This window comes from Lissotriton helveticus, chromosome 1_1 (assembly GCF_964261635.1).
Source record: "Lissotriton helveticus chromosome 1_1, aLisHel1.1, whole genome shotgun sequence".
NCBI lineage: Eukaryota > Metazoa > Chordata > Amphibia > Caudata > Salamandridae > Lissotriton > Lissotriton helveticus.
In genome coordinates, this window is record NC_136057.1 from 913,700,717 (window position 1) to 913,721,933 (window position 21,217).

A 21,217-nucleotide genomic window follows, 5' to 3' on the forward strand; every position below is an offset into this window, starting at 1 on the left:
GTCACCGCAATTTGTCTGGTCCCCTGGTCAGACCACGTAGAAGTCTGCTTTAAAATTTCTATGGCGATACCCCCTAGACTAAGGCTGGTGAGGAAGCCAGGTAGGACCACCAGGAAGTGGAATAAGATAGAGGGAACGTCCCTCGAGGACATATTGATATCCTCAATGGTGCCCCTTCCAGTAGATGTGGACCATGTTGCTGCAACCTACACTAACTGGGTGGACGAGGCCTGTACTCGGCTAGCACCGCCCAAACTTTGCCACTCCACGCGTATGCTTCCATCGGCCCCGTGGTTCTCAGAGGAGCTCAGGGAACACAAAATCATCTGCAAGAAACTAGAGCGGGTGTGGTGGAAAAACTATCATGAGGCCGACAAAAAGAGACTTAAGTTGGAACTGGCAGTGTATAAAGATTTGATAGGGAAAGCTAAACGCACCTTCTTTACTAATCGCATTAAGGAGGTGAGGAACTCGCCCAAGGAGCTCTTCCAGACAGTTTTAACACTGGCGGCCCCAAAACCTGTTGTGGTACCCCTCAGCCAGGAACTATGTGAAGATTTAGCTAGATTCTTCCAAAACAAAGTGGAGGCGATTTTTAATTCCTTGGATGGGCAAGCAAGGACTAACTTGCCAGGGGCCAGCCCGGTGGCTACGGGGGACATTTTATAAGAGAATAGGTTCCTGACCTTCTCGCCGATCAGCGAGGAGGAGGTAAGGAAATGGCTGCTGAGGACAAAATCAGGCTCTCCCCGAGACCCCTGCCCGGCTGCTATAGCAAAGCTAGCAGAGGCCCCGATAACCATTACGCTGACATCATTATTCAACAATATGCTGGATAGTGGGGAATTCCCCTCTTGTTGGAAACAGGCATCAATTCTGCCCCTCCTAAAAAACCCAAATCTAGATACTTCCGACTTGAACAATTATTGTCCCATCGCCAGACTTCCATTACCGGCCAAACTCATAGAGGGAATTATGAATTTTCAGTTGAGCATTTTCCTGGGGGACCATTTGAGGACCTGCGGGATTCAGGGTAAAGCACTTAAGATCTTGAAAGCTTTCCTCTCCAATAGGAGTCAGGTGGTGGCCCAGGGTAACTTACAGTCAAACCCGTTCGTGCTCCCATGTGGGGTTCCCCAGGGCTCATCCCTGAGTCCTACCCTGTTCAATGTTTATGTCTCATTCTTGGCGCCAGTCATCCGATCTTATGGCTTCGACTTAACATCATATGCAGACGACACGCAGATTGTGGTGTCGCTGCTGCCGGGGGGAGAGGATGATACAGCCGAAGTGCTCCTCTTTGGGACCAGAGAAAATTTCTGGTCCCGTAGATGGTGGCCGGAGAAGCTAGGTGTCCCTCCCTCTCCAGTTGCTAAGGTCAAGAACCTTGGGATTCTGATGGACTATAATTTGTCCTTAAGGCCTCAAGTCAATGCACTGTCCTCAGCCACCCATTTCATATTGAAGGCCATACGCAAGATTCTGCCCTTTATACCGGACGAGTACAGGAAGACAGTGGTGACTGCACTGGTCCTGTCCCGCCTGGACTATTGTAACGGCTTACTGCTCAATGATCAACAGGGGCTGCTCAATAAATTACAAGTTCTGCAAAATGCAGCGGCCCGCTTGATCATGGGCACGCCCAAATTCACCTCCGTTTCCCAAAAGCTGGTGAAACTGCACTGGCTGCCGGTGCGCAAACGGATTGCTTTTAAAGCACTATGCACAGTATTTAAGGCACTTAAAAGGCTGGGCCCTCCGTGTATGACCCAGTACTTTCAATGGTACATACCGGGCAGATCCCTCAGGTCAGCTGGTCAGGGGCTGATTGCGATTCCAAGAATTAAAAAAACTCGATAGGGGGGTAGAAGTTTCTCGCTGGGAGCAGCGAAGGCCTGGAGTGCCCTACCATTGGACCTCAGACAGGCTCCGGATCTGATATCTTTTCGGAAAGCCCTAAAGACATGGCTTTTCAAGCAATAAGCTCGGACCAGTCATGGGAGCGGTCAATCAGCACCAGGACACTGGCTGGTAACAGTGCGCTTTATAAATGTTACAAATAAATAAATAAATACTACAAATTCATAGGGAGCTGCCTATAGGGGCACCCACTGATCGGTCCCTTATCAGTACCAGTCATTAGCAGAAATACCACATTTTTTTTCAATTGATCTGGTAGCCAAAGAAGGATAAGATATAAATCACCATGGGGTGACCCAGTATCCCTCAGAACCTGGGCAATACAATTAATATCAAACAATGGTTCTGTCGGGTATGAAAAGCGATTACTTCAAAAAATGCATTTATCTCATCATTATTCAAAGGAGTCCATCAATTACTTAGGACTGTGCTCTAAGTACAGAGCTTGCTCCCAACTTAAATCCAATATCAACAAAAATCAGGGTGATCAATTACTTTTAATCCATGAATTTCATTTTTTCATTCATTCTTACCCTGTATATACATATTTTATTCACAATTTATAACAAACGGCGCACATTAAAATTAGGTGAGGTAGGGGGCGTGGCTACGAGCCGACCGCGATGGCTGTGTAGCGAGAGAGCTCTCGCACCGAGGCAGCTCCTGTGCCACTGATCCGATACAGAATCCGCCTCCAGCATACCACTGTCGACGGATTCGAAGTGAGGCAATCCTGCGACGCCGGCTGGCGTTTCCCCGGCTGAAATTGGACTCGGTTTGCCGGTGGGGCGTGTGTGGCTTGGTGGCGGCCCTGCCGGGAGAGAAAGCACCGGCCTGCCGTACCACTGCACCCCGCCCGGAAGTGGCCGCGAGACGGGCAGCCACACCGGAAAGAGGTCTTCAAGACACCGACCCTCCCTAGAAGTGACTGCTGCTCCCCCACCGGTGCTGGGCCATAGTGAACGGGGATCCCCAACGGAGTGACCCCCCCTCGCAGTCCGGATTGCCCAGGGGCGTGGAGGCTCCGTGAGTACACTGAAACCAGCCCGGCGGAGGGTAAGGGGCCGGGAGAACGAGAGCGCAGAGTTGTGGGGCTGAGTACTCGGCGGACATTGGTGGCAGTACAGCGCCTACATACCGGATGGCGGCGCAGCAGGTAGAGCGTCCATAGACGGAGGGCGCAATAGATTGGTAGTGCGGGGGAGCGTGTGGTGCCCCTGACCCACAGGGCTGTGAGTGACGACGATTCCTGGCACTGCGCCAGAGTCCCGGACTTTTGGGCGCGAGGACAGCACCCCCCCGGCCTGAGCCACAGGACTTGGTCCCTTTTTGGCGCCTCCGCGCCTGCAGCTGCCCGGCTCTGTTTCTGGCCGTGGGAGGGAGGAGGCGGTAACGACGGCAGTCGACTGGAGAGACATAGGACCCTGGGTTTCGAGATCCAACGGAGGCCATCGCGCGCCAGAAAGGTTCACTCTGACCGCTGCCCCCTGCCCAACGCCGCTCTTGAGCAACACACCCGGAGGAGTGGGGGAGCTTCCGCGTTTGGCGCCATTTTTCAGTCACGAGAGTCCTTTGAAGCGGCCCCTCACGTGCTGATGGCCTGCAGTCATGGCGAACAGAGGCCACAGAAGTGCAGCTGCACAGGCGAAGCTAGAAAAATATGCCTTTGAAAAAAGCGTCACAAATATCTCAGAGAGTCGTCCCCCGGGGGGCAAGAGTCCGGAAGGTGAGGGCACTAAGAAAGTGACCTTGGAGGACTTGATGAAGATGCTCACGAGCGTGCAGGTGACAGTGGGAGCAATCTCTACTGACGTTGGGCTGCTGAGGGCGGACTTCCACAAAATGACGGAGCGGGTGGCCCAGGTGGAAGTGGTCACTAAATCGCTGGTGGAGGACACCTCTGAACTGCAGCTGGCCACTGAGCGCTTAGAAGCGATTGCCAAGAAACTACAAGACCGCCTGGATGATCAGGAGGGGAGGTCGCGAAGGAACAACGTTCGCATCCTGGGCATTCCGGAATCTGAAGGCAAACGCTCGATGGATTTGTATGTGGAGGAGCTCATCACGAAAAAACTACAGCCGAAGGGCCTCTCCCGGTTCTTCTCTGTCGAGAGGGCGCATCGAGTCCCGGGGGGGACGCCGAAACCTGGGGCGGCTCCACGGCCGGTGCTGGCCAGACTCTTCAATTTCAGGGATAGGGATGCCATACTCCAATCCGCCAGGAATTCCGCCCCAATCAAGGTGCTGAACTCCACCGTAGCGTTCTTCCCTGACTATACAGCTGAGGTGGCCCGACGACGTAAGACTTTTATGGACGTCAAGAAGAGCCTGCGGGACAAGGACATACCATACTCTATGTTATTTCCGGCACGGTTGAGGGTCGTGGACAATCACAGGGCATGGTTCTTCGACACACCGGATGCGGCGAGGGAGTGGCTGGACGGATGGAGGCGAGTAGAGGCGCCGAGGCGAGATAGACGAACTCAACGCGACAGAGGCTCCCAGCAACAGTCGGACCAGGAGCCTTCCCAAGGCCATAGTCAAGACCTGTTTGCGGAGCCGGGTCTGGAGGAGAGAGAAAGTTCCGAGGAGTGAGGACTGACGATCGTGTGTCATGTATTGCTTGTGGTCACTTGGGCCCAGTACAGGGCCGAGCAGCTGAGATCGTATGGAGCTGCCGTAGGGTTGAGGAGCTTCACACCCCCGACAAGCAAGTACAATGGGTTGGGATGGGGCAAAGCGCTCTGCTAAGTTGGGGGAGGCGGGTGGTTTCAGACCCGTACGGCAGGGAGGCAGGGAGGGGGGTGGGGGGGGGATGGTTGATTCTTTTGGCGCTAGATTTTTTGTTTACCTGTTGTATTGTTTGGTTTCTTCGTTGTTATGTTGGGCACAGCACAAACTTCTCTGCACTGAATGAGGGTGACCTGGTCATAGGTGACGTTGCTCCACTACGTTCATTCCTCCTGGACTCATACCGCACCCTGACAGATGGCGACACACTCACAGGATACACCTGAGTTCCACATGACAAGCCCCTCCCGCTCTATGACACTGACGGCACTCACATGGAATGTTCGGGGATTGGGTGATAAGGTGAAGCGAGGCCTGGTGTTACAATATTTGAAACGCTGTAAGCCGGCGATAGTTATGCTGCAGGAGACCCATTTAGTGGGCACGGCCTCTAGAGCGATGGACAGGTGGGGATACAAATTCGTCACCCATGCGGACTTCTCGTCCGGTTCTAGAGGGACTGGAATCCTTATACGGAAAAATTTCCCAATGGTGTGCACACACACGAGGGTGGACACTCAGGGCCGCTTCGCAGCGGTAACAGTACAGTGGGAAGGCCAGCTCTTTAATTTCGTGTCAGTATACATCCCGCCTAATTTACACACCGAAGCTCATACTGCTCTAGCCTCCTTCCTCCTCGCATTACCGACAGCGACACTGGTTGTAGGGGGAGATTTCAATGACGTGGTGGACCATACCCTTGACAGACACCCACAGGCTGCGACGGTGCGGGGAGGCGGGCGACTCTCCGGCCTGTTGGACGCCTTGGGCCTGACGGACTGCTGGCGCTACAAACACCCCCTCGACAGAAATTACACATACTATTCAGCAACACATAATTGCCTATCACGGATTGACCATGTGCTCGTGTCCGGTGAAGGGCTTGGCGGGGTCGAAGAGGTGGCCATCTGCCCCAGAGGTATCTCCGACCACTCCCCTCTCCTGCTCACGTACACGAGTCGCCGCGCGCACAGGTGCCGTACGTTCCCGATCCATGCGAGTTATTTACAACATGCCCCTTTGAAAAAATCACTCACCACCACTGCCGAGCACTATTTTTGGGAGAATGTGGGCTCAGTGGCCTCCCAGAGTACTCTGTGGGAGGCGTTTAAAACAGTGCTGCGGGGGCAAGCGATTGCGTCAGTGACGGCACACAGGAGGACACAACAGCAGGAACTCTGCGCCCTGGAGGAGGCCCTCACAGTGGCCATCTCTAGACAGGAATCGAATCCATCTCTGGAAGCTGCCCAAGCGGTCCGGCTGTGCCGAGTAGAATGGATGGCGTACCAGCGAGAATCGGTTAGGGCGTCACTCCAGGCCACCCGCCATAGAGTGTACGAACTGGGCGATAAAGCGGGAAAGATGTTGGCCTGGCTCGATAAAAAGGAGCGGGCTGGCAGGGTTATTGCTCAACTGACACTGCCTGACGGACGGGCGACCTCTGACCCCGGGGTTATTGTCGACCTGCTGGCGGATCATTATGAAGCTATCTACGCTCCTCAGGCGGGGTTCACGACGGAGGAGGCCTACGACTACATCAAGGATCTGACGATCCCCTGTCTCTCGCCGGAAGAGGCACTCTTGTTAGAGGCCGATGTTACCGTGCAGGAAGTGAGGGACGCGACTGAGGCGTTGGCGTCTGGGAAAGCCCTGGGACCCAACGGCATCCCGGTGGAATTGTACAAACAGACGTCCCAGACGACTGCCCCCCATCTTCTCACCATGCTCGAGGACAGCCTAGACTTGGGAATGCTGCCGAGTGAACAGCGCCTGGCCGCTATCATCCCGATCCATAAACCCGGTAAGGCGGCGGAGGAATGTACTTCCTACCGCCCCATTTCCCTGCTCAACGCGGAGCCAAAGATACTCGCCAAGTTATTGGCGTTGCGATTGACCCCCCACCTTGCCACTCTAATTCACCCGGACCAGTCCGGCTTCATGCAGAATCGCAATACCTCGCATAATTTGCGGCGTTTACAGGCGGTCCTGGCTCGCAAGGAGAGTATACGAGAACCAGCGGTACTGCTCTCCCTGGACGCCACTATGGCGTTCGATACGGTGGAGTGGCCTTATCTCTTCGCGGTGCTCCGACGCATGGGCTTTGGGCCTCGCTTTTGTGTGTGGGTCCGCCTTCTATATACTAGCCCCCTCGCGCAGGTTGTGGCAAATGGCCACATCTCTAGGACCTTCCCGCTTGGGCGTGGGACGAGACAAGGTTGTCCGTTGTCTCCTCTGTTGTTTACGTTAGTCCTTGAGCCATTGGCGATTTGGGTGAGATGGGAGCCCTCAATTAAGGGTATCCAGTGGTCACCAACGTGGGAAGATCGGATATCGCTCTACGCTGACGATGTCCTGCTCTACCTCACCGCCCCGCGAAAATCTGTCCCGGAACTGCTCAATGTCTGCGAGAAGTTCGGGAGGGTATCCGGCTATAGGATTAACTGGGCGAAGTCGGTGCTATTCGTTCTTGCTGGCCACCCCCCCCCACTTCCGAGGGGCTGTCCGTTAGCGTACACTACTGCCCCCTTTAAATATCTGGGGGTTTACATTACTCCTAGTCCAGACGTCTTCCATACTTTGAACCTGCGACCCCCCCTGGAGCGGTTTGTTCGGGATGTCAGGGTGTGGCGCTCCCTTCCGCTTACTCTTTTGGGCAAAGCTGCCCTGTTCAAAATTATGGCTCTGCCTCGTTTTTTGTACCTCCTGGAGAATACGCCGTTTCCGGTGCCCCCCGCCTACTTTAAGGCCATCTCGGCGGCAATCTCTACTCTGCTCTGGGATGGAAAGCCGGCCCGCATTGCGCAGAGCAAGCTGGTGCGGGACTGGTACGATGGGGGGATAGCGCTCCCTAGTATTGAACTGTATTACTGGGCTGCCCACCTTAAACAGATCAACTACTGGCTACATGTCCCACACACAGACCCAGCCTACATGGCGGACAGGCAGAATATCGAACCCAGGGGTCTGCTGAGGAACCTCTATAGCCGCACCGTCCCGTCAGGGCTACAGGGCCCGACACGTCACACGATCCAACTCTGGTATAAAGCACACAGGCACTTGCACTGCGCACACACTGTTACACAGATGACGCCCCTATGGGACTCACACAGGTTGGGTTACATGGGCAATACCAAAGGGTTTAAGGCATGGGACGACATTGGAATTTCAGTGGTGGGGGACCTCTGGAAAAATCACAGAATCGGAGATTTTGGGTTCTTACAGGCCAAATATGGTATGGGAGAGTCCGAACGATACAGATTCATGCAGATACGGCACGCACTGAGGGCGGCCATTCCGGCAGATGCGTCTCTGCAGGAATCTACCCCTCTTGAGGACCGCTTGCTGACCGAGCACATGCCCCAAAAAGCCACTTCATACACGTACAGGAAACTGGTTAACAATCTCCCTGACTTGTTGACCAAATTGCGCTCCAGTTGGGTAGCGGACATAGGGGACCTTGATGACTCGGAGTGGCAGGAGGCTCTCTCATCACCTTGCGAATCGGCGATTCCGTCCAGGCTTAAGCTGGTACAGTTAAAAGTCCTGCACCGTACGTACTATACCCGGACGGTTCTATACAAAATAGGAAGGGCTGATCAGGAGTACTGCCTCCGCGGATGCGGAGAGCGGGGGACATTCTTCCACACCATTTGGGATTGCGGGAGGCTGGCAGGGTATTGGACAGCAGTGTTCCGCACTATTTCCCAGACTGTGAATGTTTCCCTGCAGTTAGACCCGCGCTGCTGCTTGCTGAACATTTGGGAGGCCACGGACTTGACCCATCGGCAGCGGGACTGGGTGGTGTTGGGCCTGATGGTTGCGAAGCGTAATGTGGCTAAATTGTGGGGTTCACCTGTGGTGCCCAGGCTGAGGGATTGGTGCAGCGATATGGATGACGCAATGGTGGCGGAGAGGGCGGTGTTTGTCCGGAGAGGCTGCCCCAGGAAATGGGGTCTGATCTGGGGGGCGTGGAACAAGTACAGGGGAGACATCTGCGAACCTCCGGGAGATGATTTGGATGAGGGTTTGTCGGATTGAGTTTTAGAATTTTAACGAGGGAGTGTGTGCTGTGAAGTTCGCTGGCCTTGGTGGACGCTTGCTGTTGCTTGAAAGGGGGGAGCCGGGAGGGGTCATGGACTACGTCACTAATGTTCAGATGTTTTGATGACACCTATGGATCTGTCTACCCTTTGGGTACACTTTGTGGTTGTATTTGATAGCTGTGCTCTTCTTGTTTGGTGATGTTTGGTTCTACGGTTAAAATGCAGACCTTTGTGACTTCCGACAAAATTGCCAATGCAAAGATGCACGCATGGAATAGTTGCCGCCGGGCCTCAGGGATGCCGGCTAAACGGCTGTGTAAATTTCCAATTTCCATCATTCTCGCTGAAATGTTGAGGCCGGCCCCAGAGGTTGTAGGCATTCAACTATGTCTTGATTTAAATGTGCAATAAAGGTCTTTTGAAAAAAAAAAAAAAAAAAAAATTAGGTGAGGTGTGACATCATGTGAATATTCGTGACATTAGAACGTGCTTATGTACAAGTGAGTGAGAAAGGAAGGAGGGGTAGAATTGTCTTATTTGGCCAGTTTAGAGTTGGTAATCGTAATTAGCCCAGTAATCCATTCAATGGGTCAAGCATCACAACTGGGTATTCAACTGATCCAATGTTATGATTATCGTCGACGTTTCGACCCTGTGAGACGCCTTAATTGAGGGTCTAGCGCGGGTCTTCTTCAGGACAAGGGGAAGTGGTGAGAGCGCCTGTGGATTAAAGGAAGGATTTTTTAGAAGGGATTTAAGGGAGCAATGTGGGCGGTGAGTGACAATCATATTATTCATTCACTCACCTCGGGGTTTCCGTATACTTGACCCCAAAGGATTGCAGAAACTGAATTTCAGGTGCTACTGATATCTGTTGGATTAATAAGGGACATTAGTCCATGTTCAGAGTGTTACAATTTTCTTGTACATGAGACAAACACCCTTCATAGAATTAATCCATGCTCACCTAGTAGCTGAACAAAGTTCTCCTTGTAACTGATCAAAATTCCCACTGGAATATTCTTTTAGGCTTTTTAATGATTCCTTCTAGTCAAGTTCGCCTTATCATTGAGACGATCTGTAATAAAGCGGTGTATTCGATCAGCATCGCGATAAAACAGCTATCGTCTGTATGGGGTTTGTACGTTTTTTTTAAATTGCATTCTGTTGCCTCTTACATATTTCAAAGTTCTGATTATCTCCTTTGAAGGGACAGAGCGCGCAGTTTGCTTCTGTGGCGTCCCAGAACTGAGCGCCGGCTCATTCCAGTTGCCTAAATCTCGAGAACGTCTGATCACGTCAGCGTGGGAGGGTTGCTACGCGACCGACCCGCTCACGTTGGAACAGATGCAGGCGGCATTGGTGCGTTTCACGGACGCCTTGTTCCGTTACTCGACAACCGCTCAAGCTACCAGCCTCGTTTGGTGTTCGTATAGCGGAGCAAGCAAGTGTATTTCAATTGTCCATATTACATCGGGCTAGTGCATTTCGGCTCAATACATATAAATCTGCTCATATGCTATCATTGGTCAATTGAGTAATAAGCAACCGTGCATTTCGGCTCAACATATATGAATCTGCTCATATGCTATCATTGGTCGATTGAGTAATAAGCAACCGTGCACACTACTGGCCTATGGCTTGGCGCTCGTGTAATGAACATGACAGATCGTACAAGTGTATTTCATGTGTCCATAGCATAACATTGTACATATATATTACAATTCATTCTGTCATGTATTATCATTATGAAATAACTCCACAGGTTATACTTATGTCTCACACTAGCCATTTCTATATATTTAACAATTGATTACCGCCAAGCACATACCACTACCAGCAGTGATTTTTACGTGTTAAGCTTAAAACATCATCTTATTAAAAAAGATTCCTCAATATACATCACAGTTCTGACACTTGCAAAATTAATTGAAATCAGTTCTCAGGATTTCTAGGAAATTGTGTAATCCCTGGATATTCATACATGTATGCTGAGAATGCGAGGAACTATGAATTACTAAAGTTGACCCATTTGTCTGGCTGTCTCCTCCCGTTCATTCAGTCCCTCCTGTACAGTATTAAGAGCGTGAATCCACCTACACTCCTTGTAATTAAGTGACTTGGTAACAGAACCCCCTCTTGGGCTGGGAATTAACTTCTCTAGGACCCTCCACCTGATGTCTTCCGGTTTATGTCCGTGCATTTGGAAGTGTTCTACCAATGGCGCCCCCACAGTATGACATCTAATTCTACTCATGTGCTGCATGATTCTGGTTTTCACCTTCTGTTTTGTCTGTCCTACGTAGGTCAAAGCACAAGGACATACAATTGCATAAATAACTAACGTGCTGTTACAGTTAGTAAATGGTGTGAGTGTGAACGTTCTCATATTATGGACAAAGTTCGTGCCCTCCAGACAATAGTCACAGGCCTTGCAATTGCCACACTTGTGGTGGCCAGTCACAGGAGGTAGGTTAAGCATCTCTCTCAGATCTGGTTGTGTAGGGGGGTTCAAGAAGGCTTTGACAACGGTATCTTTGATATTCCTGCCCCTTTTGAAAGCAAACAAAGGTTGTTGGGAAGTTTGTAACTCTCCTTGGACCAAATTCCAATACTTTTTAATGATCTTCTGTATTTCTGTACTTTTGGTATTGTACGTGGTGACGCATACAAAGCCACCAGTTTCTTTTGTCTTGTCTCTTGTTTCCAGCAATGCTTCCCTTGGCTGATACCATGCGCGCTTCTTCGCATGCTTCAACAATCCTGCCGGGTACCCCCGTCCTCTTAGCCTTTTGGTTAGATCATCTGCTTCTTGAAAATAATCCTTTCTTTTGGAACAATTCCTCCTAAGCCTCAGGTACTCACACCATTTACTAACTGTAACAGCACGTTAGTTATTTATGCAATTGTATGTCCTTGTGCTTTGACCTACGTAGGACAGACAAAACAGAAGGTGAAAACCAGAATCATGCAGCACATGAGTAGAATTAGATGTCATACTGTGGGGGCGCCATTGGTAGAACACTTCCAAATGCACGGACATAAACCGGAAGACATCAGGTGGAGGGTCCTAGAGAAGTTAATTCCCAGCCCAAGAGGGGGTTCTGTTACCAAGTCACTTAATTACAAGGAGTGTAGGTGGATTCACGCTCTTAATACTGTACAGGAGGGACTGAATGAACGGGAGGAGACAGCCAGACAAATGGGTCAACTTTAGTAATTCATAGTTCCTCGCATTCTCAGCATACATGTATGAATATCCAGGGATTACACAATTTCCTAGAAATCCTGAGAACTGATTTCAATTAATTTTGCAAGTGTCAGAACTGTGATGTATATTGAGGAATCTTTTTTAATAAGATGATGTTTTAAGCTTAACACGTAAAAATCACTGCTGGTAGTGGTATGTGCTTGGCGGTAATCAATTGTTAAATATATAGAAATGGCTAGTGTGAGACATAAGTATAACCTGTGGAGTTATTTCATAATGATAATACATGACAGAATGAATTGTAATATATATGTACAATGTTATGCTATGGACACATGAAATACACTTGTACGATCTGTCATGTTCATTACACGAGCGCCAAGCCATAGGCCAGTAGTGTGCACGGTTGCTTATTACTCAATCGACCAATGATAGCATATGAGCAGATTCATATATGTTGAGCCGAAATGCACGGTTGCTTATTACTCAATTGACCAATGATAGCATATGAGCAGATTTATATGTATTGAGCCGAAATGCACTAGCCCGATGTAATATGGACAATTGAAATACACTTGCTTGCTCCGCTATACGAACACCAAACGAGGCTGGTAGCTTGAGCGGTTGCCGAGTAACGGAACAAGGCGTCCGTGAAACGCACCAATGCCGCCTGCACCTGTTCCAACGTGAGCGGGTCGGTCGCGTAGCAACCCTCCCACACTGACGTGATCAGACGTCCTCGAGATTTAGGCAACTGGAATGAGCCGGCGCTCAGTTCTGGGACGCCACAGAAGCAAACTGCGCGCTCTGTCCCTTCAAAGGAGATAATCAGAACTTTGAAATAGGTAAGAGGCAACAGAATGCAATTTTAAACAAGCATTGGAAATGCAATAGGTCTCGGATTTATTTGAGTTAGAGCTAATGGCATTGTAAATGGCAATTTCTTTTAGCCATGTGTTATGGAGTGTATGCATGTGGTGTGTAGTGGAATTATGTGGGTTGGATTGGAATTGTTAGTGTGTGTGGTTGTGTGTGTTTGATTGTGTGTGTGGTTGTGTGTGTGGTTGTATGTGTGGTTCTATGTGTGGTGGTATGTGTGGTTGTGTGTGTGGTTTAGAGTGTGTGGTTGTTTGTGTGGTTGTGTGTGTGGTTGTGTGTGGTTGTGTGTGTGTTGTGTTTGTGGTTGAGTGTTTGTGGTTGAGTGTGGGTGTGTGTGGTTGTGTGGTTGTGGGTGTGTGTGGTTGTGTGTGTGCGTGTGGTTGGGTGGCTGTGTGTGGCTGTGTGTGGTTGAGTGTGTGGTTGTGGGTGTGGTTGTGTGTGTATGCTATGTTTTGTTATGCTATGCTATGTTTTGTTATGCTATGCTAAGGTTTGTTGTGTTGTGTTATGTTATGCTATGTTTTGTTATGCTATGCTGTTTTGTTGTGTTTTATGCTATGCTATGTATTATGTTGTGCTATGTTTTGTTTTGCTATGAGGTGCTTTGTTATGCTATGCTTTGTTATGCTATCCTATGTTTTGATTTGTTATGCTATGTTTTGTTATGCTATGTTTCGTTGTGTTTGGTTATGCTATGCTTTGTTATGCTATGCTAAGCTTTGTTGTGTTTTGTTATGCTCTGTTTTGTTATGCTATGTTTTGTTATGCTGTGCTATGCTTTGTTATGCTGTTCTGTTTTGTTGTGTTTTGTTATGCTTTGCTTTGTTGTGTTTTGTTATGCTTTGCTATGTTTTGTTATGCTATGCTGTGTTTTTTGTTTTGTTATGCTATTTTGTTGTGTTTTGCTATACTATGTTATGCTATGCTATATTTTGTTATGCTATGTTTTGTTGTGTTTTGTTATGCTATGCTATGTTTTGTTATGCTATGCTATGTTTTGTTTTGCTATGCTATGTTTTGTTGTGTTTTATGCTATGCTATGTATTATGTTGTGCTATGCTGGTGAGGGTGTGTGAGTGTGTGAGGGTGAGTGAGGGTGAGGGGGTATGAGGGTGAGGGGGTGTGAGGGTGAGGGGGTGTGAGGGTGAGGGGTGTGTGGGAGGGTGTGTGAGGGTGAGGGGGGTGAGGGTGAGTGAGAGTATTTGAGGGTGAGAGGGGGTGAGGGTGTGTGAGGGTGAGGGGGGTGAGGGTGTGTGATGGTGAGGGGGTGTGAAGGTGAGAGGGATGTGTGAGGGGTGCGAGGGTGTGGGGTTGTGAGGGTGAGGGTGTGTGAGGGTGAGGGGGTGTGAGGGTGGGGGGTGTGAGGGGGTGTGAGGGTGAGGGGGTGTGAGGGGGTGTGAGGGGGTGTGAGGGTGAGAGGGTGTGGGGGGTGTAATAACAAACACTTTGCCACGGATTGGAAAATACAGTTAATAATGTAAATGCCCACATGTGTGTGTAGCTCCCACACATTCGTGTGAATGTATGACCTATATTCACAGACGTACACACGCCAGATTTTATTGCGTTTAATTACACACAATACACACATGATGGTCGGTGCCCTGTACGTCAGGGAACTGAACTACCCATCAATAATGCAACGGGCGCAGGGGCACGGGAACCCAGGGATGTGAGGATACTTCTGGGCCAAAAGTGTGGCAGTACTTTATTATAACACTGTGGCAAGGGAGTAGTTTATTTTCTTGCATGAGAGGGTCGATGCCACCCTTACTACGCCGCCGCATTCTGGGCGCTATACAGGTGCCAGCAACCTGCGAGGTTTGTTCAAGTTCCGTCAAGAAATAATAACCTCTCCACAGGTTAACCTAAACGTGCACCCTATAAACACAGACCGTGATGCAAGGGCGGGTATCTGGGAAGTGGAAATGGGCAGCAGTCTCGCTGTAGAGAATTCCCTCGGACCCCTGTAGCGAGTAGTCGGCCGGATGCAACCCATGTGTCGCCTTCATCCTAGCAAGTGAGACCGGCATGTGTGCCACCTCTCTGACCTGCGAACTGTCACACACAGAACACAAACAGACGCCGCAGAGAGATGCGAGCAAGTCCGCAGCCAAAAGGCTGTCCATGGGTCCAGCCAGCAGTGCACACATCTGAGTAGGAGCCGCGGCGCCCTGAGGTGCAGTATCCCGCACTAGATCCTTCCAGATGCCGGGGCTGGGCACTAATCCCACAACATGCAGCGTCGAGAAACTGCAGACTCCGGAGCTGCCAGATGTTAAGCATGCACCCAACTGCAGCAAGTGGCCTGACTCCAAACTCTCCCCCGTTACCTTGGTCGCCGCACATGGGGACTTCAGGCTCATCTTGCTGCTGGAGCAGCCCATGTTCAGGCTCCAGTGCCCTCTGCTTGACCCCCAGGGCGCACAGGTGGCAGCAGCGCCGGGGCCCGGGCTGGCTCTGGCCACATTCACACGAGCGCCTCTGGGAGCCCCATCTCATGCTGTCCGCGCTGGCGCTGCAGGTTACCGTTCTCCTTGTAGGGCAAGCCCTCCCCTCCCTGCCTCCCTCCCTCAATGCAGAGGCAGTCACTGCAGCTCCTGCTGCTGCTGGCACAGGCAGCCAGTGATTACTTAAAGCCAAAGCCCCTTGCTCACAAGCGCCGCGGCAGGCATTAGCTGATCGATGGCCACTTACTCAAATATCATCTCCACGCCGCGCATAGCCGGCCGCCGAGTTTAGACCAGAGCCTTCGCGCCTGTGCGATCCACATAACATACATTCGTAATATTTTCTGTTAAGAAACAGCTACAAGTTGGAACGAACACAGCCCCCGTGTGTTCAAGAACAAGAACAAGGAAGCTGCGCGCTGAGCGCTGCAGAATTGTGAACGCGCACGGCCATCTGGATTCACTAACGGAGGCACCCTGACAGCTCCTAATTATAATTTATGTACTTCTTTGCGCAAGCACGCACGAAATATGCCCAAAATGGCGGAACAAAACTACATTTACCCTATCACTTCAAGCCTATTAAAACGAAAACACAAGGAAGACGAATCACTGACCAGATGACAGAAAACGCTAAGGAATGTCTGGAATTCCTCTCACCAAGGCCCTTCTTCTTCTTCTTCTTTTTTTTTTCTTATAACATTAGGATCTCGAAACTCCTCCCAGTTTCACTGGGAAGGAGTCCGAGCCCTAAAAAACGTACAAACCCCATACAGACGATAGCTGTTTTATCGCGATGCTGATCGAATACACCGCTTTATTACAGATCGTCTCAATGATAAGGTGAACTTGACTAGAAGGAATCATTAAAAAGCCTAAAAGAATATTCCAGTGGGAATTTTGATCAGTTACAAGGAGAACTTTGTTCAGCTACTAGGTGAGCATGGATTAATTCTATGAAGGGTGTTTGTCTCGTGTACAAGAAAATTGTAACACTCTGAACATGGACTAATGTCCCTTATTAATCCAACAGATATCAGTAGCACCTGAAATTCAGTTTCTGCAATCCTTTGGGGTCAAGTATACGGAAACCCCGAGGTGAGTGAATGAATAATATGATTGTCACTCACCGCCCACTGTGCTCCCTTAAATCCCTTCTAAAAAATCCTTCCTTTAATCCACAGGCGCTCTCACCACTTCCCCTTGTCCTGAAGAAGACCCGCGCTAGACCCTCAATTAAGGCGTCTCACAGGGTCGAAACGTCGACGATAATCATAACATTGGATCAGTTGAATACCCAGTTGTGATGCTTGACCCATTGAATGGATTACTGGGCTAATTACGATTACCAACTCTAAACTGGCCAAATAAGACAATTCTACCCCTCCTTCCTTTCTCACTCACTTGTACATAAGCACGTTCTAATGTCACGAATATTCACATGATGTCACACCTCACCTAATTTTAATGTGCGCCGTTTGTTATAAATTGTGAATAAAATATGTATATACAGGGTAAGAATGAATGAAAAAATGAAATTCATGGATTAAAAGTAATTGATCACCCTGATTTTTGTTGATATTGGATTTAAGTTGGGAGCAAGCTCTGTACTTAGAGCACAGTCCTAAGTAATTGATGGACTCCTTTGAATAATGATGAGATAAATGCATTTTTTGAAGTAATCGCTTTTCATACCCGACAGAACCATTGTTTGATATTAAAAGAAGGATAAGAAGCATGTGATAAGAGGCTTCTTTGTTGGGATTGAGGTTGTGCAATTTAAAAAAATGAAGGAGTACATCATCTGCTTACCTAGAACCTATTGTGGTTGGGGTTGGGGTACCCTCAATAACTGCATGTTGATGAATGGCTAGTGGTGCCAAATCCTATACAAATAGCAAAGGGAATACCTATCTAGTAGCCCTCAGAATATTGATAGTTTATGACAGCAACCCACCGTAAGTAATCCTGTCAACAGGCTCTGTATACAGTGAGAGACTCTTTGATATGACATGCGAGCATAAACCCACCCTTTCCAGGGTTCTAAAATAGCAACTCATTTCCATTCAAGATAAGACCTTTTAGGCCTCAAAGTATACTGCCATCTTTTCATCTGGATCTTTATGCACATGTTTGAAGGCCTGATATTATCAGTAGTGGACCTGCATCTTAATATCAGTATTGAGCAGGAAAATATGAAAATTGCTAGCAAAGGATACTGATTTTGGTATGCGTTAGATTTTAGCTGGTTTCAAATCTGGTCTTGTGGTGCCCAGTGACTTAGCTTCTTTCAACACCCTACTCAGAAATATGAAATTCCACTGAAACTTTTGATTTCCCAGAGGGCATGTCTTCAATGGTCATCTGAATTTTGTCTACAGTAATTCTATCTTCTGTTCTCTGGTACAGTGTGTTCATTTTGGCAGTTTAATATGATGTTTTCTGTGTCATGGGTCACTTGCAAATGCCCTAGTAATATCCGGAAAGTGGGTGAATAAGTTACTGTCATGATTCCTAATCATAGGCATAACAGAGGAGATTCACGTTGTCACAAGTGTGTTGCAAGAATCGTCAAGGATTTTCACCATGCTCATTATGTTTCCACCTTATCCTGGAGAAGGGGCATTCCTCCTGGAAGGTGAAAATGGCGTTAACGTCAGATCTAGCATTAGACAATTCTTTTAGAAGGCCTTCTGATCGGATCTTTAATACTGATCTCTCTGAAACATTTCTCTAAGGACTGTTGGGCTTTTTTTGTTTTTCTGTCTTATTGGTCACTCTCTCATTACACGTCTCTTCTGATGAGTGACTTTCCAGGTGCCCACAGTAGACCAGACAAGACCAAGCCATTATGGCTCTAAAAATCAGCCACGTGTGATTACAATGTGTGTTTTGCCATTGATTACGATATTTTATTATGTTTATCTGCCACAATTTAAAAGGAGGTGTCCCTGATAGTTGGAGCAATGATGATGCATGGTCAGATATGCAGCCTTCGATTATAGAGCTTGGGAACACATCAAGTTATTAGAAAGTAGTCAGTTCATATACATGTGCCGTCTGGTCAGGAAAGGAAAGGAAATGCTCCATGACGTGGGTGGAACAGTCGTCACTCCTTCGGTTACGTATTTCTACTGGATCTATCAGTAACAGTGTCTACTGTCAAATTCCAGTCTCCTTCCCAATGGCGTCACTAGGGCTGGTGTCACCCAGTGCGGGTAACTCATGGTGTCTCCCCCTCTCGACTTACCCCATGGGCCTCCTCTGTGACACAGAGCCAAGGCCGCCTCTTCCCGCACACCTTCCCGGTGGTCATCTTAGCTCCTGCAGACCTCTCGTTCGTCCACGTCCTTGGTCAGGGTATCCCTTCTGGATCCGCCGGCCTCTGGTCACGCTGGTTGTTCTCCCACCGCTTTCTCCTCCGTAGCGTCCGCTACTGCGTACTCCTTCATGTTGTCCTTCTCTGCTCTTCTGCTTACACCTCCTTGCATCCGAGTTCCCCTCCGCAGTTCCGGGCCACCGGAATATAAAGACCCTCCTCCCCCTTGCACCGGAAGTATTACACTGGCAACAGAGGAAAAGACCAGGAAGCAGGACTCCTTGGTGGCCCCGGAGCTCCCACCACAAGCCCCAAAGGCCTTTTCCTTACAGTACTCCCCTACCAGGCTTGGCCGATCGGGCCAAGAGTCCACCAGAGTGCAAGAGAGGAAGTCCACATTGGAGCGACCCAGAAGGTAATACTGAAAGGACTGAAGGGCCATTATTTAATGGCAGAGGCAAGGCTGCAAAGTTTTGCCAGCCGCCAACACAGCGTAACCAGATTGGTGTCACCCCAAGTGCTGGTGTCACCCGGTGCGGTCCACACCCCACGCACCCCTTTAGTGACGCCATTGCTCCTTCCAATATTTATTTAGACCTATCAAATTCCATCAAGATTTCAAGACAACTTGGAAGAAAATTCTGTCTTGCTCCCATTTAGGGTGTAAACTGAGCCCACAATTAGGGGTTTATCGTGCAAGATGGTTTTAGCGGAGGTATATCTCTCACAAGAGTCAATCCAGGACATGAGTATTTTTACAGGAAGAGTTTTTATGAAAAGGATAGTGACTCCTCAACATGTATGAGCATAGAACTATGATGAAACTGTCTGAGTAGTTTTGTTAATGTATTATAAGCATAATCTACCTACCTAATCTTGTCTTCGTTTGACTGATTTATCAGATGAATAGTAGCTAAATATTATACTGTTTTTTCCTTTTTCATGTAATGCATAAGACCCTTTATGTTAAGGGAGCTCCCGGTGAAATACTTGGTCTTAATGATCGTTCATATTTCCAAATATAGTATTGATGGAGTTAAAAGTTAGTACGATATTATAATGGTTACGTAATTTGTCGCAGACAGCAGCATATTAGGAGCGAAGAATGAGAATAGTCAAAAGAAAATAGTCAGATGGTGTGTTGAAATTGATTAACAGTATCTGTGTGTATGGGAATCACAGTATGTGTTGATCACTGGTTTCCAAGGAAGTAAGAGAGATAGTGTGGGAGAATGACCATGTGCAGATAATAGTTCCTACATGAGTTTGGGAAAAGCTGTCTAGCATGTTTTATGTCTAGATAAGCCAGAATTCCAAAATTGAAAATAAATAGCAAACATTTACTTCACTTTAATCACAAGGGCTAAGCTCAATATTGATTCAAGGTCCACCATCTTGCCCATGTTTTATCCCCCTTGGCCCCCATTGTGTGCTATGCTAATCTGGGGAATTTGATCTTCCACAACATCCACAGCTTCCAATCTCCGGCGCATTGCATCAATTTGAGAGTGTAAGCAGGTGATATTTGATCAGATCAACTTCACCTCTGCATCTTTTCTCAGCATAGACTCACAGTTTCACTGGGCAAAAGAGACACGACGCTTTGCTTACAGTGCATTGCTGTTTTAGACACATCTGATATCCATTGTATATCTGCTTGTCCTCTCTGTACTGAGTATGCCCACTATTGTGATCGCAATGTGCTTACATGCTTACAGTTACACCTTTGCTGGGGATCTCAACATAAAGTCATGCATGTCTATTGCTCATTCCAGCACTTTAGTCTTTCTACATGTTTGACCCAGATCACCACCTATGTCGAAATCAAAACGGATACATCAGCTTCTATTTATGGAAGCTCTGCTTGCTAAAATGAAATCTAGCCAACAATATCTAAGCACTATCTAAAGTAAACTAAACATATCTCGATATGAATATGGATGTGTCCGAGATCATATTTGACTCTCTCAGGCGAGACCTCCCATTTATAAAATCCTCAGCTTTGTTTACGCTTTGTCCGAAAGTGTGGATTAATTTTTATGGCACATTGTGCATGGGACTGAATTATCAGTAACTGAGTTTACTTCAAGAAATCCACCCATCACTTTTTTTGCTCTCTTCAGTTCAAGGTCCAAAGTTCGATAGGTATGCTCAGATCTTGATTCTATGCTCATTATTCCTTAGGACATAAAATGCACCCTACTTAAGATGCTTGAATAGGATTAGCCCAGACTGGTTGCATGTGTCCCGCTCAATGATGGACTGGATTGTAGTCCAGAGTATGTCTGAGTGGCTGAGGTTAATTCAAGCAGTTCACCTCTCACTTATTTTGTCATTTCTGTGTAGAAGGAGTTTGTCAAATATAATGCATAGGAAGACTGTCATTAACACCACTCCTAATGTCGCTGCCTTTGATGACTGTCCCCTTTCTACAGCACCCAATGTATTGGACCCCAGGGTAACTTTGTCCATTTCCATCGCTGGTCCAGTGCTGTCTTTGGCCCTATTTTCAATAGAATTTTGGAATGGGTTCACTTGCCAATGGTGAGGAAGCTGTCCCTAATCCTAACTCACTTTATTTCAGCTAAGTGTTTTTCAGTTCGCC